The 24494-nt window shown below is 38.3% G+C and overlaps 1 long non-coding RNA gene across 2 annotated transcripts; it reads right to left on the reverse strand.

The window, feature by feature from the left end:
• Positions 1-2956: 2956 nt before the first annotated feature.
• Positions 2957-8936, reverse strand: LOC130456359 (uncharacterized). 2 transcript variants are annotated; one of them, XR_008915105.1, is made up of 3 exons: positions 8072-8936; positions 5999-6071; positions 2957-5474 (listed from the first exon to the last, which is right to left on the reverse strand). It is a non-coding gene; the product is annotated as an uncharacterized LOC130456359 (long non-coding RNA). The 2 variants fall into 2 exon arrangements; XR_008915104.1 differs by having other exon boundaries at positions 7967-8936.
• Positions 8937-24494: the final 15558 nt, after the last annotated feature.

Raw genomic sequence — 24494 nt, forward strand, 5'->3', positions numbered from 1 at the left:
ATAGCCTGAAAAGTAAACATGTTTTCCTCTGGTTTTCATTTTTTCTTCTAATGCAGTGACCAACTTGAACTGTGCATCTGGCAGTCAATTGACTTATTAAGTGCCTACTGAATGCCAGGCACTATGCTAAACACAGGATACAAAAAGGAAGCAAAAAAAAGTCCCTGCCTTCAAGTAGCTCACTATCAAATAGGAGGGATAACAAGCAAAGAAACAAGTACAAACACACTATATAGAGAATAAGTAGGAAATGATTAAAAGAAGCAAAGCACTAGAATTAAGAAGAGTTGGGAAAGGCTTCCCATAGAAGACAGGATTTTAGTTGCGGCTTGAAGGATGCCAGGGAAGCCTGTAGGCAGAGATGCAGAGGAATGGCATTCCAAACATGGGGACAGCCAGAGAAAATGTCTGGAGCCATAGGCAGTGAGTAGAACTGGCAGAAACACAAACCTTGGATGCTCTCTGAAGCTCATAGCAAACTTATTATTGCTTTCCTTGTTGCTTGAGTTAAATTCTATCGTCTTTTTCCCTCTTTTCTTCTTATTTGTGACTCTCTCTTCTAGCCCTTGAGATTAGCTAATGTGACAAATTGTCTAATTGTCAGATTGGAGACTAAAGCTAAAAATGTAATGAGATTCACTTATTTATTTCATCTCTAGCCTTTGTGCTGTTTGGATTTGGAAGGTGAAGGTGATGACAAAAGGAGGAGGCACATATTCCCTCCTTTGCACCCACCTTTGGAATGTAGATTGTGTTCAGACACTCCCTTTGTCCTTCCATGGGAATTTCTTTCTCTCTAGTCTGGAGCCTTGACTTTACTACTCCAGAGAATTTTCTCTGTGTACATAGGGGAAGAGAGTAGGGAGTAAGAAATTATAAAAGAGACAATGTTACCTATGACTTAACTACCTTACAGCAATGGTGCCTCAGAATTAAAAAAATCAAATACCAGATCCAGCTTACCTACTTTGAATACAGTAAGAACATAAAAATAAACAAATCAATAGCATTATAATTCTCTTACTTTTATTTCCAAACTTCATCCAAGATAGAAGCCTGGCACCTCAGGTTGAGGGTTTGAGATTGTTCTTTTTATACATGTATATGTGTATATACAGACCTGTAGGTATTTATGTTCATATCTATCACATACTAGTCACTGCTCACTCTCTCTCCACCTCCCTTTGTTGATAATGAAGCATATCACCAAGAAGCTAGGATCTTTATCTAAACTGGCTAGCTAGAATACTAATTAAAACAGCAAGCAAACTACAATAAAGAGGAGAAAAAACTCTGGATGACACATCCATTATTTCAGACAAAAAAGGGAAATAGGAAGGGGAAAGAGGCACTTCACCATCTGCATGAATTCTCAGTCAGGGGCAAGTTCACCATCATTCGGACACACCCCCTGATTCAGCCTCTCCTGTCCCATCTGTCTCAATGGAGATAGAAGCCAGCCCTTGCCTCTATGGAGCCTGGCTGGGCTCTACACCAGCCATGGCCAGCTGCCCCTCTCTCCTCTGTCCTGCAAGCATACCTCTACTCCATACATGTGGGCCTGCCTTGGCAGCAGCAGGAAGGACCTGGATCCCTGACCTCTCTCCCTCCCAGAGTTTCTCTCTCCCTCTCAATCCTGCTCTCAGTGCCTCCTCCAGTCCCTGTGTTGGGGCACACATGTCCTCCTGATAGCTTCTCAACAAACACTGGGACCATTTGGGACATTTCCCAGAAACTCATATAACTAAATCAAGTCCATAAGCATTTGTTAAGTACTTACTACGTGTCAGACACTAAGGGCTAAGAATATACTAGAGATAGGAATGTGGGAATAAAGGCAATCCCTAACCTCCAGATAGAGTAGAGAGAACAGCTGAAATGAAACAATTGGTGGGGAGGGGATTGTAGAAAAAGACTTGGAGACTCAGAAATGCCGCTTGGAGAAGAATGACGATTTGGGTGGCATGGGTGGTCTCATCAAAATGGAAGTTCTGGGAGGACCTAGCCAATCAGAGGGAGGGTCCACTGGGGCAGAAAATAGTTCCAATATGTGAAGTCCAGGGCTGAAGTAAATTTCCAGGGTAGAGAAGTTTCTTCTTCTTTTTTTTTTACTTTTACTTTCTGTCTTAGAATTAAAACTAAATATTGGTTCCAAGGCAGCAGAGCAATAAAGGCTAAGGAAGTGAGGTTAAATGATTTGTCTAGGGTCACACAACTAGGAAATATCTGAGGCCAGATTTAAAAGGAGAACATACCATATCTAGACCTGTGTAGAGAAGTTTCTGGGATATTGTAGACAAGTCCAAGGGTCAGGAGTGCAGCCTGGAGAGGAAGGAATTGAGAAGCTTTATCTACCCCCCTCAGAGGTGTCTGTGTCGGTGTTCTCAAAACTTGACTATAAATCTTGAATTTAATGTAGAATATCCAAGTACTTCTCCCTGTGATCCTGAACACTGATCCTTTGGTCCTCTGTTAATCTCTCTCCACTAAAATCCTAGTCATCTTTCAAGATCTAACTGCATTACCACTCATCCATGAAATTTTCACTGATTAGCACCAGCTAGAAGTGACTTTTCCTTCAAGGAATCTTGATAATACTTTGTACCTTTCAGCATCCCTACAAATGCACTTATGTTCTATTTTGTATTACAGTCTTCTTTCTTCCTACTAGACTATAAACCCCTTGAGGATAGAATCTGTGTTTTTGTATTCCCCCAAACCAAACAGAGGATCTTACACATAATAGATGTTTAATAAATGTTTGTTGTTATGAGGAAAGCCTTTGTAAGCTTGAAACCACCAGAGAAATGTAAGCTATTATTTGTTGAATTGAATGAAAGTCAAATAGGTGCAATTTGTATGAATGCTTTCCTTCTGGCTCTAGTTTCCTGGAAGGCTATATTTAGGGATACATTTATTAATATAAGACTGAACCAAGGCTATTTCAAGGGACTCTGCAACCAAAAGTCATTTGTGGTGTGGTGAGGATAAAAGGACAAGGATGAATACCCTCACCCTCATCCTCCACCAAAGCCCCAACAATTATAATCAGGTGAAATAAAGTTAAAATGAAAATCAAGATCCTCCTTAAACTGGGAGACGGCATAATCATCAGATCAATGTGGGCAAAACAGGGCAGAATGGGGAAGAATTTGGGTGAAGGAAACCAAAAAGGTGAATTGGAAAGTAACAGTTTACAGATTAATTTTGCATATAGGAATATTACTAGATTATTTCTGCCATAGGTAAAAAAAAATCTCCATTCTTTTCATGAGTCACTACTGAGAAACTCAGTCAGCCAATAAACATTTATTAAGAACCTAATGAGTGTTAGGCCCCATGACAAATGCTGGGGACACAAAGAAAGACAAAAAACAGTCTTCACCCTCTAGGAGCTCCCAATCTGATGGGAGAGACAAAATGCAAATAAGTACATACAAACAAGACATAGACAGGAGAATGAGGAAACAGTCATAAGAGGGATTGGGAAAATCTTCTTGTAAAAAGCGGGATTTTTAGTTGGGACTTGAAGGAAACTAGGTATAGAGACCAGCCTGCAGTTCCTATATATTTTGCCTGTGGGTGATAACCTGAGAAGGAGAAGGGAGAAATAGGTGAATAATAAAGACTCAGAGACAAGTTAAAACATGTGGGGAGTCGCCATCTCCGTGAATATTTCCCATTGACAAGTGTGCCAGAGAATTAATGGGAAATATGAGGAATAAGAAAACAGGTGGGGAGTAAGAACTCCTTAATGCCTCCTATGGACAAGAGTGTCAGAGGATTAATAGGAAGCATGGGGGCGACAGCATCATGAGAAAAGAGAGATCAGGAGGAAAAAGATAGGACAGAGCAATCAGAAGATCCGGGGAAGTAAGAGAGAGATTCGCACTTGTCCCCCAGTATTTATTGGAGGTTTTAGGAACGTGGATTGGGAGGTGATCAATGAATACATAACATGGCATAGGTTTTAACATTGGTTGATTGACAATGAAGAAATCAAAGAGGTGGAGATTAACCTGACATGCACCTTGTAAAGGAATGTGGTCTAACAAGTTTTGAGGTAAGACACTGTGGCCACTCAGGAATTCTCTTGCCCTTTGGACTGTAACTTCTATACAATGAACATTAAGTGATCTGACCATGTGTCTGGTAAATGAATATATAGGATGCAATATCAATACATCAACCATACTTCTAAGATGCTAACATGCCTGGTATGCTACACTAGGGAAGTCAGGAGGGAGAGTATTGCAGGCATGGAGAACAACCAGTAAAAATGTATAAAGTCTTGTGTGACCCTGGGCAAGTCACTTGACCCCCATTGCCTACCCTTACCACTCTTCTGCCTTGGAGCCAATACACAGTATTGACTCCAAAAAGGAAGGTAAGGGTTTTTTAAAAAAAAATGTATAAAGTCTAGAGATAAGGAACAGCAAGTTCCTGGGGGCCAGTATCAGTGAGACAAAAAGTGTGTAGGAATGTGTAAGGTGTAGGAAGACCAGAATGGTGAAAGGAAGGAGGTTATGAAGGGCTTTGAATGTCAGAAATTTTATCTTCTATCCTGGGGGCAATAGGGAGCCATTGGAGTTTGTTGAGAAGGGGTGGGGGTGCAAAATGGTCAGACCTGTGCTTTAGGAAAATCATTTTGGCCACTGAGTGGAGAACAGGCTGGAGAAATAAACGTCTTGTGGCAGGCAGACTATTGTCCTAGTCTTCCAGCAGAGTAGCAGCATATCAGAGGAGAGAAGGGGTTATATTTGAGAAATATATTAAAGGAAAATTGACAGATGTTGGCAATAGATTGATATGGGCTTGGAGGGGGGGTTGAGAGATAATGAGGAATCAAATATAATATCTAGTTTGTGTGCCTGGGGGACTGTCTAGGTGCCATGGTGATGTCCTAAAAAATAATAGAAAAGTCTGAAAGAGGGGAGAGTTTTGGGGAAAAGATAATGAGTTTAGTTTTGGATAGATTGAGTTTAATATGTATACAGGATATCTAATTTGATATATCTAATGTACAGCCATCGGACATATTCACAGATACCAGCCCCAGAATACAAGACCTGGAGAGATTACTGTACCCCGCCCCTAGACCCCTGTAATGTCTCTGGGTTGAACCAATGATTTCTTCTCATTCTAATCAGACTCTTGCCATTGATCTGTGCCACCATCATTTGCTGTCCTCACCAGTCCAGAAGATGTACCATTCTGATCTGAGGAATGACAAACAACTAGAAACTGTCCAACTGGATCATCAAACTGGAGAGAAAAAATCTTCAGGAGGATATGAGTTATAGTCAAGTCTCCAAAGGAATCATTAATCACTAAGAAGGCTTCTTCTTTCTTCCTCAGAAGAGAATTTCCAAATTTCACATGTAATAGAACTGTCTCCAAGATCCTTATCAGGGAAAAGCTACTCCAAAGTTCAAGAGTCTTGTCACAGAAGGTAATAAAAAAAGTATCCACCCCTGGAAAAAAAGAAAACATAGTCATGCAATGATGAGTATCTTGCATCACTCCTCCCAAAAGGACAATGTATACAAATCAAATCAAAATACAAATCATCCTACCCTGTTGTGGGCTTTATGCACAGTTTCTTTTAATAAAATATGCAAATATTTTGCAGTAAATTGTTTTCCCAGTTTCAGTTCTCTTATCTCTTTATTCATTATTCATGACTTTTCTACTCCCCTACATGAACAGAAGAAAATGAGGGGGAAAACAAAAACAAAACAAAAAAAAACGAAAACTAGTCCAGCTCAGTAGAGCTGGCTTGCTTTTCAGGTCTTACTTTGTTATTGTAATTATTAGCACAAGTTTAGACTCCTAAGAGAGAAAGGTAAATATAAATAGTACTTTCCATCTCGAGAAGTAATCTAATGAGAACTTCTTGGATATAAGTCCCTACAATAATTCTAGAGACCCTATACAGTACTATATCAGAAGTTGTACAAAAGTTTGAATTGCTGAACAAAAATAACTGTTAACTAACCTGTTGTGTATTTACTGTTCTTGCTCTTCTTAAAGTTGCATATATCAAGACTGATGAAGAAGAAGCAGAGACACTATTGTGGAAAGAATATTGAACAGAACGCCAGAAGGACATAGGTTTGAGCCCCCATTTTTTAATCATTAACCTTAGGCAAGTCACTTTCCCTCTCTGGGCCCATTTTCCTTATCTTGAAAAATCAGAGAATCTCTGAATAGAAAGGAACATGGACACCAAATACTCTGATACATACCTGGACAAGAATCTCTTCTACCACTTCCCCAACAAGCATTCAACCAGCCTTTGCTGGAAAATCTCTACTGATGGAGATCCCACCGCCTGCCCAGAAACCCTTTCACTTTGGGGTAGTTCCAATCAGTTAATAGAGTTCTTCATTACGTCAAGGCTAAATCTGTCTTTTTTCATTTCTACCCAACTTGTACTCTTAATTCTGTACTCAAGTCAAACAGAGAAGTCTAATCTCTCTACCATTCAATAGTCTTCTAATACTTAAAAATAGCAATTATGCCCCACCTAGGCCAGTGGAGCACAAAAAGTGGTCTATAAATCCCTAGGAGTTCCCAGTGTCTGAGAAGTCAAGACTATTTTAAAAATAATTCTATGATTATTAAAATGTAAATAATATAAACAAATATAATATGCTTAAATAGAAATGATTTTTTTAAACTCCCTTTTCCAACTCTGTCTTTATGAGGTCAGATTTCCTTCATAAATCTCTACTAAAACATATTATCACAACAGTTTGAATGCAGAAGTAGATATGAGAATATAGCTCAGATATTAAAGAGAATTGCAAAAATATGTAAAATTATGCCAATCATTCACTAATTTTTAAAAAAATATAATTAGTTTTCATAGGATGTTTATGTTGATATGTAACAGGCTTATTTTTATTTTAAGTGAATTAGTAAACATTTTAACAAGTTATAATTTCTATGGTAAATATCAATAGATGTAACTTCCATAGACAAAAGCTCTTTGAAATTCTGAGTAATTTTAAGAACATAATAAAGTCCTCAATAATTTTAAGTGTAAAGGATTCCTGAAACCAAAAAGGTTGGAAGCTGCTACTCAAAACTAAACATTTCCAATGTATTTACTTCAATCAGTCTTTATGAAAAATTATATTGGGGTGCTTAAATGGACATAACAGTCCTTGTCTTTCTTACCTATCTCCTGGTGCTATTATAGGGAACCATTGAGATACTTGTGATTTTTTAAATATTGTTTGATTTTGTAGTTATAAATTTTAAGACTCCAATGTCGGAGCCTGTTAGACTGTGTGATCTTAATGACCAGAAGCATAATCAATGATAATCTGTACTTTTCCACTGTCCTGACTCGTTCTGACCGTGTCTAATGTGTAAACAACTGCAGCTCCTGATTAGACAAGGCTTCTGGCTGGCTGCTGCAGGTGTGGACCAAAACCAACCTCCAAGGTCCTCCTCTGGAGATTCAGACCTTAACCCAATTTCTGGTCCCGATTACCAAACTCTCCCATCAGAGTCCAGGGTAGATTAGCGACTTGGGGTCCCACCGACTCTGCTTCCAATTAGGAATCCCCCCCCCCCCATATCTGACGTTGATTGATTGCCTGTCCACAACCATACCTATCTTTAAGGTATAAAATTTGCCTTCTCTGTACCAGATCTTTGCCACAGTCCATCTCTCTCACGTGAGTGGCGGGGTTCTGCATGTGGCCAAATCTCTATCCCTATTGCTGTACAGTGTGTTTTATGCCTGTGTATGCTGTATTTCTGCCTGCTTGCTGCACCACATATTAATACTAGCTTCCTCAGAACCCATTTTCTATAAATCCTCAGACATGGGTTTTTGCTCTAACCTGATCCACAACCGCCAAATGAAGCATATGTTAATTGTGAAGTGTTACGGGCTTATAAAAAAATGTAGATACTTTTTACGGCTCAATTAACTTTGAAAGACACAGACCCTTTCACCTTAGCCAGAATAAGAACAGTCTGAGATGCCCAAAAGGAGAAAAAACAATAGCGATGAAAGAAAGCCAAACAAGGGAGAAAGCTTAGCAGCTCCTACCCACAGCAAGAGCAGGAAGAACTAACTGCGGGTCTACCATTCTATGTTCTGCTCTTCTGAAGTCTCTGTTAGTTCTGGTATAATGTGGTGAGGTGACTCACAGACCTCTTCCAACTCTACAGTTCTAAATTCTAAATTCGAATGCCCCATAAAAGCAAACTTGGAGGCAGCAGGAATATTTCTCTTGTCAGCATCCTTCCCAGAAGAGTTCGAGTGGCATGGCTGCCCCCAAAATGTCATGCTCTCTTCTTTGCTGTCTCTCCTGGAAGCGAATGGCAGTCAGTCCTTCCTTTTTTAACCAGAAAACTATCCCTTCCTTCTGCCTTACTGCTAATGTATGGAGTGGACAAGCATGCAGCAGTGAGAATTTGCAAAAGAGGAAAATTAAACAGAAATTGTCTCCCCAGAAAAGTCTGCTTAAAAAAAGTTTGTTCACGTTGCAAAGAATTATCTTTTAAGTCCTCCAGCTAAGCTAAAAGCTTACCCCATTGCTCCTTGGGATTTCTAGTGAATTAATAATGCCACTGATGAATATTCAAAAGTAGGCAGCTATTGTGCCTCCAAGCACATAATTAATTATTCATTACACATTTTTATTCACTGAATTAAAAAACACAGGGTGTTCTGGGAAATGAAGTGTACTTCACTGCAGGGGCATGAAATTCTACACTGTCCCTTTAAGGATTATTATTCTCTATTTATGGTTGCCAAGCAACATAAATGCTGGGCAATTAGATCATGGGTTGTCCCTGAAGACTGATGGGATAATAAGCAGTAGTCAAGTATTAAGTTGACCCTGTAAAGGTCCCAAATGAATAAACCTGACTAGGACCACAGCTGGTGTCTTTTAAATGAAACTTCTACATTAATATAGTACAAAAGGTGCTTTTATCTAAGAAGTTCATGTCGACAAAACTTACCGATTTGCAACAGAACAGGATGAATGCACTTGTCCCTCAGACTCTTCTTCACTTTCCAAAGTAGGGGGCTGGGGGAGAATGCCAAGCAGAAGAGAGGTGGTTCACCTCAGGTCCCAGGGGTTGCCCCAGATTGCTGTCACATGGCAGCCTCGATTAGCCCAACCAAACTCATTAGGAAGAAGAAAAGGCAATTGCTTTAGTTGCTTCCAAGTTGAGAGAGGGGCAGGGAAGTGATGAGGAGGCTGAGTCTCTCCATTTGAGAAAGGCAAGGCCCCAAAGGGGAGCAGAGCCCCCTGCCCAGGAAGCTAAAGCTGAGAGGGATGCCTGAAGCAGTGCTTGTAGAGGTTTTCAACTTCCACACTACCGAATTACAGAACCATAGAATGTCAGAGCTAGAAGGGGCCCTAGAATCAGAGAACACAGAACACAGAAGGCCAGAGCTCTTTGGAATTACAGAACCACATACTTTTGGATATGAAAGAGATTTTAGGCATCAGATAATCCAGCCCCCTAATCCTATTGGTGAGATAATTTACCCAAGATCACAGAAGTGGATGAAACAAGACTGGAATGGAGGAGGCTCACTGAAACCTTCAGCAAATCACTTACCTTCATCTGCAGGGGTATACCTGAGGCCAATACCAACTTGCTATCAAACCAATTTTCATTGTGAACATATATACCTAGGAAAGCAACAAAGGTTTAATTTATTGGGGTTTTGTTGGTGGTGGTGTTTTATTCAAAGATATTTTATTTTCCCAATTACATCTAATGACAATTTTCAACATACATTTTCCAAAGTTATAAGATCCAGACCTTCTCCCTCCTCCCTCCACTTGGATACAGTAATCATTAATTTGTTGTTTTGTTGTCTAGACTTCAGAAAGGGATGGAGAAAATGCTATTAATGCAGTTAAATTTTTAAGTATGTTGCAGGTACTTTCCCTTAACCCCCCCCCCAAGTAGGGAGTTAAACATTTACTAGCAAACATTTATCACTCATCTAGTTAGACAAGATGGCCCTAAAACTTCCTTTCTGAATCTAAATGATGATCCTCAGACTTCAGTGGTCTTTTCATTATTATAACTTGCTACTACAAAATCCTTAGTATTTCTTTTCCCTTGCCTGTTTCTTTTAACTTCTAAAGATTTCTTTGTTAATAACAATTTGCTTGAATTTGGAACTATAGCCACCCCCACCCCACCACCCCCACACAGAGTAATACAAAAAGAACAAGGGTTTAAAACATTTTCTTTATTAACCCTATGAGCAAAGCAAAATGTCTTGTGAAGTCATTACCTACTATTTGCCCATTTCTAATTTTTAAAGACTGAATTTCTTCCATGATCTTTTGATCCTCTTTTTTCCAATGGTCCATTCTACTTCTCATGAAACTCTTTTTCATTGGATTTTTATGCCTCTTTTTTCCAGTTGACCAATTTTTCTTTTTAAGCTATTTTCGTTTTGCATTATTTTCATTTTTCCCCATTTTCTCCTACATTTCTTATTTGATTTCTGAATTCCTTTTTCAGTTCTTCCAGTGCCTGAAACCAATTCCTATTTTTCTTTGAAGTTTTACATGTGGTTGCTTGGATCTCACCATCCCCTATTGATTCTGTGCCTTGCTATTTGTCACCATAGAAATTTTCTAGAGTTAGGTGTTTCTTTTGCTGTTCACTCACTTTCCCAGTCTTTTTTTGCCTGTGAACTAAGGAGCTTTGAAAGCTGGTGACACTGTCTCCTCTGCTGAAAGCTTGTAGGACTCAGCACTCTAAGCTATTTTACCCTGGTGCTAGTGCTTTACCATAGCACAGGCTTTAAACAGCCAAGCTCTACAGACTTCTGGGCCACATTGTGGGCTGGTTCCAGGGCTTGGGAATTTAAGGGATGAGTGCTCTGTTGTTGGTATAGGTAGGATCCCAGGATCCCAAAGTTGGTCTATGCCCAAGCTCAGAACCTGGCACAGTTGGTAGGGGATGATTGGTCAGCTCTCCTCTATGTGCAATTCTCATTCCCCCCTTATCCCATGAAAGTTGATTCTTTCTGCCTACCTTTCAAGTTGTTTTCCACAGGAGAACCCCCTTTCTCTGTCTTGCTACTGGTTTTTGACTGCTGTTATTTTGAGACCCTTTTTTTTTAAGTTAAAAAAATCCCTACCTTCCATCTTGGAATCAATATTGTATATTGGTTCCAAGGCAGAAGAGTGGTAAGGGCTAGGCAATGGGGGTTAAGTGACTTGCCCAGGGTCACACAGCTGGAAAGTGTCTGAGGTCAAATTAGAATCTAGGACCTCCTATCTCTAGGCCTGGCTCTCAATCCACTGAGCTACCCAGCTGCCCCCTGAGGCACTTTTTAAAAGTTGGTTTGGAAGGATTGTCAGAGTGGTTTCAGTTTTCACTGCTACTAAGCTGCCATCTTGGCTCTTCCCCCTGCAGAGCAAAATGTCAACTTGTTTGAGTACCTTTTTTTCAAGTTTTCAGGGTCTGTTGTTTTTATTTTTCCAAAACATTCAAGTTAAAAAGTTTTGAGGTCTTAGATCTAGCGCTGGAAAATACCTCAGAAGCTATCTAGTTCATCCAACCTCATTTTATAGATGAGGAAAGGGAGGTTTTAGGGTTTGCCTCATGTCACACAGTCCACAACTAGTATGCATCAGAGGCTTTGCCTCCAGCACTGATAATCTTTCCACCATAAAATAGATACTTCCTCAACTCCAGGAAATAGGTGACAGCAAGATAGTTACAGCCTAGGAATCCTGATAGGCAGACAGGGTTTAAGAAGCACAATATTTTATATTTTTGTCATTTATATCCTCTTCAATAAACTCTAGTCACCCTGTATTCCCAAAAGGATCAAATATAAAATCCTCTGTTTGGCTTTTAAAGCCCTTCATAACCTGACCACTACCTAATTATCCAAACTTCTTACATCTTTCACACACATGTGAACACTTCACTTCAAACCAATGATTCCTGCTCCATCTCCCAACTCTAGGCATTTTCATTAACTGTCCTATATGCCTGGAATTCTCTCCCTCCTCCTCTATGCCTCCTGGCTTCCTTCAAGTCTCAGTTAAAGTCCCACTTTCTGGAAAAAGTCTTTACTTTATCTTGTTGCATTCCCTCTGAGGCTACCTCCAATTTATCATATGTGGTATATATATCTACTTTCTACATAGTTGTTTGCATGTTGTTTCCCTCTTTAGTTCTTGTACTCCTTGAAACCAGAAATCAATTACTAGGAACAATGGTTTTGTTTTGGGTTAGTTTGTTTGCTTTTTGTTTCTTTGTATCCCCAGTGTTTAAGCACACAGTAGGGGCTTAAGAAATTCTTACTGACCAACTATTTTCCCAACTATGTGTCTCACAGTCATGAGTTTATAACTAAAGGGAAATGTGTAAGTATAGCCTACTCCTAATTAAAGCAGCAAGTAACAGAGAATATGCTAATGATTCAGATTAAACTGAAAATATATTATAGGCTTTTTCCCCACCCCCAGAAAGTTTGCTGTTAACATTTACCAGCAAACCCCTGCCACTAGACTTTATTTTCACTTTACATTATCTGACAAAACAAAGTCAGAGTATGATCACTAGTTTATATAACACTTTAAGGTGTGCAAAGCACAAATATCTCATTTTATCCTCATAAATGGCATTGGGAATTAAGTACTATTACTATCCCCTTTTTATTGATGAAGAAATTGAGGCAAGCAAAGGATAGGTGACAGAATTATTCAGCTATTAAGGTTGAACATAAACTATATTATATACTATACACTTTATACACTACTCCACCTAATTACTGAGTGAGTAGTATAATAAATAAAGAAATAAATGAATAAATAAAAATAATAATAAATAATTAAAATAGGTGATATTTAGATAATACGTTAGGGTTTATAAAGCAATGTATGGATCATCTCCTTTAAGCCATACATACATACACATGTATATATACATACATTTATTATTATGCTATTTTGCAGATTTGGAAATTGACATTTAAAGAGCTAATGTATTTTGCCTGGTAGCAGGTATCAGAACTAGTTCTTCTGACTCCAAGTCTTCTGATTTTTACATCACAAACCTTTTAATATCATTCAGATTCAGAGCAAAAAGAAATACCTTTTGGCTATCAGAGGAGGCATTAGAACTCTGCTTCAACAGATAATAAATAAAACTTATATTTACCTTAAGGACAAAGGGCAGCTAGGTAGCACAGTGGATAGAGCATCAGGCCCAGAGTCAGGGAAGACTCATCTTCCAGAGTTCAAATCTGACCTCAGATACTTAATAGCTGTGTGACCCTGGGCAAGTCACTTAATCCTATTTGCCTCAGTGTCCACCTCCATAAAATGAGCTGAAGAAGAAAATGGCAAACTACTCCAGTATCCCTGCCAAGATTAGCCCAAGATGGGACCATGAAGAGTCTAAAAGAACTGAACAACAACTCCAGGGTGTGTGCATGACATAATTTCAGCCTCAGAATCCTAATAGGCAAATAGCGTCTAGCAGGCACTATATATCTAGACAGGCTGGGTCCAGAGGTCAGAAGGTGTTATGATTAAAGTTCTCTGGAGACTGTATTTAAATGTTCTAATTATTATTTGTTAAATAACAAAAAAGTGGGTCAGAGAAAGAAAGAGAGAAGCACAAGCCATAGGTGGCCAGCTCACTCTTTCAGCCACCTCCTCCCATAAGCAAGCTGAGCCAGCTCAGTGCTAGACCATATGCCTTCTAAGTCCATGATTCCAGGAAAAAGAGCCAGACTTCCTGTGCCCTCTGCCCATTTATGTTCTTTGAGACATCTCTTTCCCAAGCTTCTCTATGAGAGGATTCAGACCTGAATCAGGACAAAAAGGTCTTCCGTACTCCAGGAGTAATCACAAAGTATTTAGAATGGCCACACAGCATATGTGTGGTTCTTCCTAACTCCTTTAACTACTTCATGGACCAAGAGATTTGTTTACAGATAAACAAAGAACTTGTCTCCACCCTGCCTCAGACTAAGGGGGAGAAGCCAGTTCATAGCTTCAGTCTAAGATGAAACTTTTTGCTTTAAAATCAAAAGGTTGTTTCGGGGGTCAAAAAACAGTACAGATGAATATTAACTTTCCACATTCCCCTCTCTGATTCATTGGAAGACATATTAGTCTCCCCAGTGAATCATTCCACGTAAGACATCTATACATTTCAGGATTGTCTCACCAGGACACATAAGGTCCCCAAGGTATATCATACATCTCAAGGAGGGTATAATTATGCTTTTGATGCTTCTTAACATATTAAAAATAATTGATAGATGCATTGACAAGGAGCCAGTAGGAGGCATTCTCCTTTTTTGGCACAAGTGTTTTCCAATCAAAATAAAATATCAGTGAATGGGTAGGACCAAAGGGAATGGGGAACCCACTGCCCACAGTTCAGTTTGTTATATCAAAGGACTCACTCAGTGTCATGATGTAGTGTCTGATTTCTGGAGGCATCTTCTATTGCTGTCATCGTCCGAGGCATCTCGAATCACAAAGTCCTTATAGCATTTTCTTCAACTGGGTCACTGACAACATCTTTCCCTAAAATTACTTTAAGAATATATCTTAATAGAAAGAATTTTTGAACCTTTAGGATGTTCTCCTAAAGGTCAGAAAGTCATTAAGAGTCCCCCAAAGCAAAAGAGCTCCACAAGGCAAAAACAAAGAGCTTTTTCCATAGCAACTCTATAAAGTGGGAAACTTTATAGTATTTTTATCTTCATTTTATAGGTAAGAAATCTGAGTCAATGATTTCTCTTGCTCTTCCATTTAGTATGTGTTTGAGGTGATATCCAAATCCAAATCATCTGACTCAAAATCTAGAGCTTTATTCAAGTATGCCTTGCAGTTCTCTAACAGAGTAGGAGTTAAACTGGAGAACCTGGTGGGGTTATACAAACATTCCTTATAGAAAATAATTAATTAACAAAGGCACAGGAATGAAAAAAGAATATTAGGGGATTAGAGTAGAAAAGGAAGTTAGAGTCACATTATAAGAGGCCCAAAATGCTAGGCATTTAAATGACTGCCACAAATGATGTCTGAGTAGAGAAACTGCATCATTATATTTGTGATTTCAGCAAATTAATCTTGTGGCATATATAGAATGAGGGAAGGAAACCAGGAAGGGTGCAAAAGTGCAGCAAGTGGGTAAGGGAATTTAGGTTAGCCAAGTGACTGCTCAAAAATCTGGTTAGCCAAGTGACTGCTCAAAAATCTGAAGAAGGTATATGGAGGATAGAATGCCAAGTAAGAGGAGTCTTATTCCCAAATTCCTCTTTGGCATGCAAACGAACTAGGAGACAGAGCAAAATCTAAATGATAAAATGCCTCCATTTTTTAAATATTAAAGAGAAGGACTTCACCCTCCTCCTCTCAAGTGCTGCCTTTATCTCTCATTTGTTGCTGTTCACTCCCGTCCAGTTCTTTGTGGCTCTATTTGGGGTTTTCTTGACAGAGATACTGGAATAGTTTGTCATTTCCTTCTTGTTTTATGGATGAGGAAACTAAGGCAAAAACAGTTGAATGAATTACCTAGGGTCACACAGCTTTTAAGTTCTGAGGCTAGATTTGATCTCAGAAGGTGTTTTACTAACTCTAGGAGCAGAGTTTTGTCCACTGTGCCACCTAACTGCCCCTTATTTTGTATACCTATTATCAAAAAACAAAAATACTTTGATGGACCTCTTTTTTGTGTCTCTCTACAGTAACATACAAAGGAAAATATAATTCTCTTCAAGTTATGTATTTTTCTTTATAAGATCCCAAACTGAAAGGGACTTGCCTTACCCAATACTTTCATTTAACAGATGAAGAAAGACATGGCAGATAAGTGTATTGCTCAAAGTCTCACAACTACTAAGAGGCAAAGTTGGGATTCAAACTCAGACCTGGTGACTTCAAATCCAATGCTTTGTACACTACTCCACACTCCCTTTTAATTTACAAAGTTGAAAGATTGTCAGAAGGAGCAGAAAGCAAACATAAGGCTGCGATTAGGGAAACATCCATAGAGGTACAAGGAAAGCTATAGGAATCCTTTACTACTAAAAGCAGACACAAGTATAAGGCTTAGTAGTCCTCAGTGTTGGTAGGATGTGATTTTTTTTCCATGGAAGAGTAATCACAAAATCAGTACAACAGATTTAGTCTAATCCAGAATCAAATTAGAGCCAGCTGGGCAGACTGGAAGTCAACAGGGGAAGTACCTAGTCAAGTGAGTAGAATAGTGAGGGATCCAGGCAAATATTATGAATTCAGAAGGTTATTAAGTGTTGAGAGTCAGGACAGGCACAAATGGAAAGTAAGAGCTATGATGTCAGAAGCAAGTAAAGCTTACTAATCAAGGCAGTTTAATGTTCCAGCTATAAAATGCCTTTATTTCCCCTTCTGTCCTAAAAGGAACCAATCCCAAAGTGATATAGTCCTGAGGATGAACTGGGAACAATTGGTTGAGAAAGGAAAGGAAAGGAAAGGAAAAAAGGTCTTTCCATTACTTCTCAATGATTGTATGTGTGCCCAGGTAAACATATAAAGAAGTGTAATTTGTTCAACCACTCCATGGCATAATAAAAGAATTAACCAGCCTGGGAAGTAGGACAACTGAATTCTAGTCCTGACTCTATCTCTAATTAGCTGTGTGACCATAGGCAAAGTTCTTTGCTTCTCTAAGGCTAAATTTCCTCCTTTGCTAAAATGAGATCATTGTGTTAGATAATACCAATGGTTCCTTTCATATCTAATATTTTAAGTTCTAAGCTTCATATTCTATAATTTTAAGAACTCCTATACTTTCGAGAACAGAGGCAAGTATATGAATGAATAAATGAATGAATAAGACATTATTGCCTTACTACAAAACATTGGGCCATGTATATGCTAAACCACAATGTAATGGATATAGGAGGGAAAGTGGGAGTTAGCAAATATGGACTTGAGTTCTAGCTCTGGTACTGGCTCAATGGGAAGTTACTGGAAAGTCACTTGCTGACTTTGAATCCCAGATTTCACAACTACCAAAAAGTAAAAATAAAAAGGAGTGGGGGAGGGTGTTAAATGATCATTCAGGTTCCTTACAGTTTCAGTGTGAGCTATGAATCAGAAGCCATTTATTCCACCAAGTCCTCCATTGAACATGGTATTTTTGTTGTCCTCCCCTGTGAAAAGGAAACCAAATCACAAGCAGACCAGGATATGTGATGTCTCCACTACACATTAACTCTAGTCTAAAATATCTCATCTACCTCCAATCAAACAGAGAAGTTACTAGCCTAAAGTCAAGAACTAGTCACTAGACTTCAACTCTTGCCTAAATAGGGGTTAATAAGGATAACAACAATGATAGCTTTCATTTACATTTATAAAGAACATTACATAGATTATCTCATTGGACTCTTACCACAACCCATTAAGGTAAGAAGCAAAACTATTATTATTCCTTTTCTATATACTGGTGAGAAAACCAAGGGCTCAGAGAGTTGTAGAGCTTTGCCCAAGGTCCTACAACTAGAAGCTGGCAGAACTGCCAATGCAACAACAGAAGATAAATGCTGTGGAATGCTTGTTGAGTTTTCTTTTAATACTACAGCTAAATAAATCTCCTTGTTAACTACTGAATGCCCTATTACTGCTGCATTTCATTCCAATATTGAACCTAAATCACAAAGCTTGAGTCATATATGCCTATTACCATTGATATGGTGAACAACTGGAACAAAGTGGCATTGTGGCTCCCATCATTATTGAAAGTGATGAAGGATACTGCAAATATGGAGGATGAACCCTAGAATACTTAGAGGTTAAGTGATTGCTCAAAGTCTCACAGCAAGGATGGGCCAAAGTTGGGACCTGGGCTCAGGTCTTCTTTACCACTTCTTGCCTAGACTCTTGCAATAGTCTCCTAATTGGTTTCTCTGAATCCAGCCTCTCCCTTCTCCAATTCATCTTCTGCTTGATTGCTAAACTAAATCTCGCAAAGTATATGTCATTTGAATGTATCATTCCTCCAGCCAAGAAGCTACAGAAATTTTGCACTAGGATAGTTTGTAAATTCTTTAGCATTTACAGTTGTAGTAGAAACAATACTTATTTTATGTATGCTGGGCTGGTTTCCCTTTAAAGGAATAGGGATGATATCCTTAAGCTTTGGTGGGTCCAGGGAAGTAAGGCTTGAATTATCAGTTTGGCTTCTTTGCCTCTTGAGACATAAAAAGCCCAACCTATCAGTCTGCTTAAGGACCATATCATGGAGAGTAAAAGTATGGAAAAATCAACTCTCCTCTTCTATTATTGGTTTTTAAAATTATATATCTCCATACTAAGGGAAATAAGAATAAATTTTATTTGCATATTTAGAATTGAAGGTTCAAATGTGAATGAGTTTTTTGTTTTGCTTTATTTCCAAGGACAATACCCTAAAAGCAGGAGTGATTTATAGATCTAGTAACAGCAAGGTGAATAGAGCAATAGTAATAAGGGACAAGGACTGATAGGCTACAGATAGGAAGTGTGATTTCTGATCTCAGGGTTTTGTTGAGGAAGTTGTTAAACCCTGCTAAGATTAAGGACATAAAGGAAGAATCTAGGAGTGAATGGAGGCTTGGGAACCAGTGCCACTGTGAAGAGAATCTTAGACCTCATTACTACCCATCAGTAAACTCACTCTTATGGAATGATTATCTTCACAAGGATATCAGAAAATGGAAACTTCAATGTGTCTTTGGGTGTACTCCAAGTTCCAAAAGGAATTTTGGAAGAAGGATCACTATGAAAAGGAAAGAGTATCCTTGCTCAGGTCAAGGAGAGTAGAAGACTCTATCCTGAGATCTCAGTTGTGGGTGGCTAATCAGGAATTATCATGAATATTATGAGGTCTTGGGGTCAGTACCTGTGCAGGTGTTTACAATAGCTTCTGTACTAGTTATTGTGGTCAGGGCTAAATAGAATTCACTGGGATTGCCTGAACCATCCCATCTAGTTACTAATAAACAATACCAAACCATAGCTTAGGAGGTAGGAAGGGGTAAATATCTTCTCCTAACTTCCCACTTCCCATCTCTAATAAGGAAGATGAAAGAAACTGGGGTAATTTTGCTACAGATTCTCCTTATAATAATCTGTATGGCTCCTAGAGAAAGTAGTTGGAATCTGGTAACCTATAAAAGACAAATGGAGTTGTTATGCTAACTACTATGGTAATTCCTGACCTTTTCAATATGGTAAACCAGGAAACCCAAGTTTTGGATACCAATGTAAAGTAATTGATTTTGTCAATTTTCTTTCCTAGTTCTATGGAAAAGATTAGTCAAAAACAGTTCACCTTTACCTGAGAAGGAGCTTAATATGCATTCACCAACTTTCTTTAGAGTTATTCCTTCATTGTGCTATACGACAACCTGAAAGTGATTATGTGTCTGGAATACTCCAAACACAAAGACTTTCAATGGTTCTTGAGATGGGCTAGACCAGAGCACAGGAAAAGGAAGTGATGTTGAGAGAGAGAATAGAGGAATGAGACAGTAGAGGAGGGGGCTTCTTTTTTTCTGGAGGTTGGTGGCTCAGGCAGAAGACACTTTCATATAAGTCTTCCCAGGTTTTTCTAAAATCAACCAGTTCTTCATTTTAGTACATATACAATGCTTATATTTAGTATTACAATGATATACTCCAACTTTTTCAGTCATTTTCCAATTGATGGACATCCCTTTAGTTACCAATTTTTCATCACCACCTAAAGAACCAATAGAAATATCTGTAAAAATAGGTCCTTTCCTCCTTTTTTTTTCTCTTTGGGATACAAACCTATAAGTAGTATTGCTGGGTCAAAGGTTATGCACAGTTTTATAGCCCTTTGAGCAGACCAACTATAATTCTTCATCATGACCATCTTCAGCCCTGTCACAGCTACTATATCTTCCAAACCAGAACATCTGCTCTGGGATTGTACTTTCTTTACTAATGAGGGCTCACTACATACAGCCCAACCTCAGGCTTGGCCATGTTTCTTCTCTTAGGTTATCTATTGCTCTGCAGACAGGACTCATACTACCAAAAACTATGGGAAAGGTACATGAACCAACTGTCCCACGGTTCCATTCACCATCCCTTTGACTTTCTGAATGACAGCACCTTCAATAGCAACTACTTTCTTATATGACTTGCCTCCTTTTGTAAATATATACTCTAAGAATAGCAATATGAAGAGATCAAGCATCTCATGAAATTATATTTCTTGTTGCCTTTAGATGTATGATAAAACCGACTTTACCAATTCCTTTATTTTCTACTTCAAAAAGCATCTATAAACCACAATTCATTTAGCTTTTGTCTTCTGGTTTCATTTATATAAAGAATGGCAGGATAAAGTCTACTCTGACTCCCTCCTAGGCGTCTCAGAACATACTGACAGTTAAGTGAGGACCATGTGGTCTAAATGTTATCAGATTCTTATTCTCAGCCCCTTTTTCTCCTTCCCTACCCCCATAATTGTAGAAGTAGCTATAATTATGGTCACTGCTAGGTGGTGTAGGGGAAAGAACACTGGACTATATGCCCTGGGTTCAAATCTGAGTTCAAATCTTACCTCAGATACTTAATGATGGATGTGACCCCTACACAAATCATCTAATTTAGTCTCAGTCTCAGTTTCTTCCTCTGTAAAATGGAGATAAGAATAGCACCTGCCACACAAGTTTGGAAGAGAATTCTTTAAGTAGCAAATCTCAAAGTTCTACATAAAAATGAGCCTTCATTATCATTATTATTATTATTATTTAGAAAGATGCCATACAAAACTAAAGATCATTTTGCATTTTTCTTTGCTTCATGGGTTGCTATATAATTCATTGACAAGTTGCCAGTCAACTGGTGTTGAGCATCTCAGGACTCAATCAAGCAAGTCCTCAGAAAGAAGACATTCTGATGCCAGAACTAGACTGATAGCCTTTCCAAAAATGATAGAACCTGTCCAAGTTTTCACACTGTTGGAATAAACTTCAGGAATACAGTGTCACTTCCATACCCCCAAAAGGCATCTAAGTAGGATTTTGTGGAAGGTTTAATCTGCACATTTTTTAAAACTAAAAATGAGTATGACATACTTAGTGAGGAAAAGCACTGAACAATGAGTCAGGAGGCCTGCAGCCTAGTTTAAGTTGTGTCAGTTGCTTCCCTACATGGGTTGGGGAAAATAATTTTCCCTCTTTGGGTCTCAGTTTGGTCCTTTCTAAGGTCCCTTTCAACTCTAAATTCCAACTTTGGAAAAATGATCAGAGTTATGTCAACTTTCCACAAAACTTGGATTCATTCATTCCAGGTACCTGAAGTCAGGAAACCTCTGATCCAAGATTTCTACAGGATCAAGGCAGACTTGGTCTAACAGCATACCTTGTCATCTGTCCATGACACTCTCAGATCCTAGTAATTGGCTATTGGAGACACTGTCAGTTGATAATAGAAATGAAAAGAGGTAAAACAAGAGAGAGTTAAAAAACAACTTCCAAGCTCTTTTCTAAGCTTCTGCATCAAGACAAATTCCAACCAGACAGTTGAAAATGTCCTCTTCGGTGGCAGCTAAAAAAAAAAAGAAAGAAAGAAAGAAAAAAATTTAACTCAGCTGAAATGGGGGATGGGAGAAAGGAATACAGCCTAGAATTCCCCCAGGCAGGTTGGAAGGCTTGAATAATGTGAGAAGCCCTTGGGACATACATATGTCCTTTCCCTTTTGGGGGGGGAGGGGAGTAGGGAGTGGAGGAAAGGAAGAAGGTTCTTCAAAAGCTAGTTTCATTTTTAACTTCTGATTGTCAGCACCTTACAGACAGCTTGCCTTAAGATAAGTGGATTTCATTGGAAGGTGAGTGGACAAGGTCTAGAAAGTTCATTTATTCATCTTCTTGCCCAAGAGTTTCCCAGGAAACCATAAATCCTTTACTTGAAGAGACCTCCTCCCCCCTTTCAACAAGGTCCCTTCCATCCCTTTGTGCTTTGGTTCCTCCTGCTCCCTTCTTTTTTTCTTTAGCCCCTTTTCAATCCCCAATTCTGTGCAAAGAATCCCCCCTCCTCCTGCTGCCTCCAGGCAAAGCTGGTCGAATAGAATGAATTTTTCATTTGTTTTCCATTATTTTGTTCCTCTACCCAAGAAAGTGGAGTTCAGGTCCCTCTGTATGTGACTAGAGATATGACACACTTTGATCTCTAAGTTTCGTTTTGTCATTTCCTATAAAAGTAAAACACATGCAAAAAGTCAGGTGACAGGTTTGCAGAATCAGATTTGGGGATGGTGCCAGCTTTATCTAGGGCTCTGCTGACAGTACAGCATATACCTACTTGAACCTGAAATCAATGGAGAAACTTTAGTTCCTTTGCCCAAAAAGGATGGACAATGTTTTATAATTTGGTTCTATTAACATTTAAAATACTTGAGTACCTCTCATACAGCTAACATCCAAACTTTTATATTATATTTATTTATGTGTACTGTTTATTTCCTTCTCATTCAACTGCAAATTCCTTTAATGAAGAAGTGATGCCATTTATCTTTGCACCTCTTTCAGAACTCAACATGTAGGAGATGTTTAATAAATGTTTTTAACTGATATGGAATAGAATCTTTTAGATATTATCCTATATATTTCAATTCAAAACATTAATTTTTATTAAGAGGCAACTGTCTAGGCCCTGAAAACTGGGTCTTTATAGAGGATAATACATCGTTTACAACTCTGTCCATTGGAGTCTCTTCATATTTCGACTCCAATAGATTCACAGCACCAGGAAGACAAGGGGATACCAATTCCAGAAGATGAAGGCTGGGTATGTAGATTTGGGAATCACATAATAGTAGGCATTATAATTAAATGTTGATAGTTTATTCCTACACTAAACTGTAAGTTCCTTGAAGGCAAGGAAAAGTATCTACATATATTTGTTTGCATAAATTAGTATCAACATACTAATCAACATACAGCATACATTTAGTTAAAAAAATTTTTTTAATTTGAATTTAAAGGCGTTATGCTACACAGGATCTCTTTAAATTTTTCTTTTATTAAATGTTTATTTTATTTTTTAATAAGCAGTCATTAATTTTCTCTCTCTCACTTACCTTCAGCTTGAAAGGAAAAAGAAAACCTTTACAACAAATATTCAAAGACAAAAAAAAAGAATCCTCACATTTTCCATGTCCAAAAATGTTTCATCCATCACTTTTCTGTCAGGAGATAGGTAGTACAGCTCATCATCACTTCTCTGGAATCGTGATTGACTCATTTCATTTATCAGAGTTTTAAAATATTTCAAAGATGTTTATATTTCCAAGATCATTGTTCCTTTTTAAGTCATTCTCCTGGTTCTCTGTTTTCAAGGAGTTTTCATTGAGGAGAGGTGAAAAGATATAAAATAGTAGCTCATGTATAATGGGACTTTGTGTGGGGTTTTTCATTTCTGTAAGATATATATGTTTATATGGGGTGTATTAATGTATAAATATGCAGATTGTGGAGAGATAATGATACTTATCTTTGGAATCTGACCCACCCCTTTCCAAGAGAAGCTGTGATTCCTGCTCTAACTGGGAGGAAGAGAAATATGAATTTCGATGTTCTTTTCCCGTCTCTGAGAGGGGTTTCTGAACTAATATAGCCTCCCTAAATAGTGCTGTTCTAGGGATACAGTAGATTCACAACAAAAGCTACTTTTCTTGTTGCCAACCTTAGTTAACTTAATGGTTTTGAGGCTAACCTCAAGCTTATACCTCCTGGCTTGGTCCCTTCCTAGCAAATGTTAGTTACACAAAAGACCATCACAAATAGCAGAAAGCAAGTAAAATCATTTATCCAAACAAAGCAGCAAACAGAAATTGGAGAAGTTTGATAGATTAAAATATAACAGAAAAAGACACTTGAATGAATGAGCTCTTCTGATGGTAGCTAGATAAATTGTCTCAGAGAGAAAAAGAAGCAGCAATATCACTCAAGGGGAAATTATATGTTTGAAGCCCCTAGGGAAGCAAGTTATGGATCAGGACCATCTTGAGGAGCCAGCTCCTTGGGTGTATCAGGGAAGGAAATGTTAGATAAGGAAGGGTTTGATATGGTTAACGATGATGATGAGATTGATTACAATGAGAACAATACACCACTATTCAGAAATTAATAAAAAAATTTTTTTTAATTTTCTGGTAAGAGTAACTGATGTCAAAAAAAAAGAAGAAAGATGGCAACAGGTAGAGTATTATCTGACTGCTCTTTCTTAGTCATAGAACTCACTATTTGACAAAAACTGCCGGGAAACCTGAAAAACAGTGTGGCAGAAACAAAGCACAGACCAACATTTCACAACATATGCCAAGATAAAGTCAAAATGGAAACATAATTTAGAAATAAAGGCTAATATCATAAACAAATTAGGGGAGGATGGAATAATTGACCGGTCAGACTTAAGAATAAAGGAAGAATTTATAACTAAACAAGA

Source organism: Monodelphis domestica, chromosome 1 (genome assembly GCF_027887165.1).
Source record: "Monodelphis domestica isolate mMonDom1 chromosome 1, mMonDom1.pri, whole genome shotgun sequence".
In the NCBI taxonomy this organism is placed as follows: Eukaryota; Metazoa; Chordata; class Mammalia; order Didelphimorphia; family Didelphidae; genus Monodelphis; species Monodelphis domestica.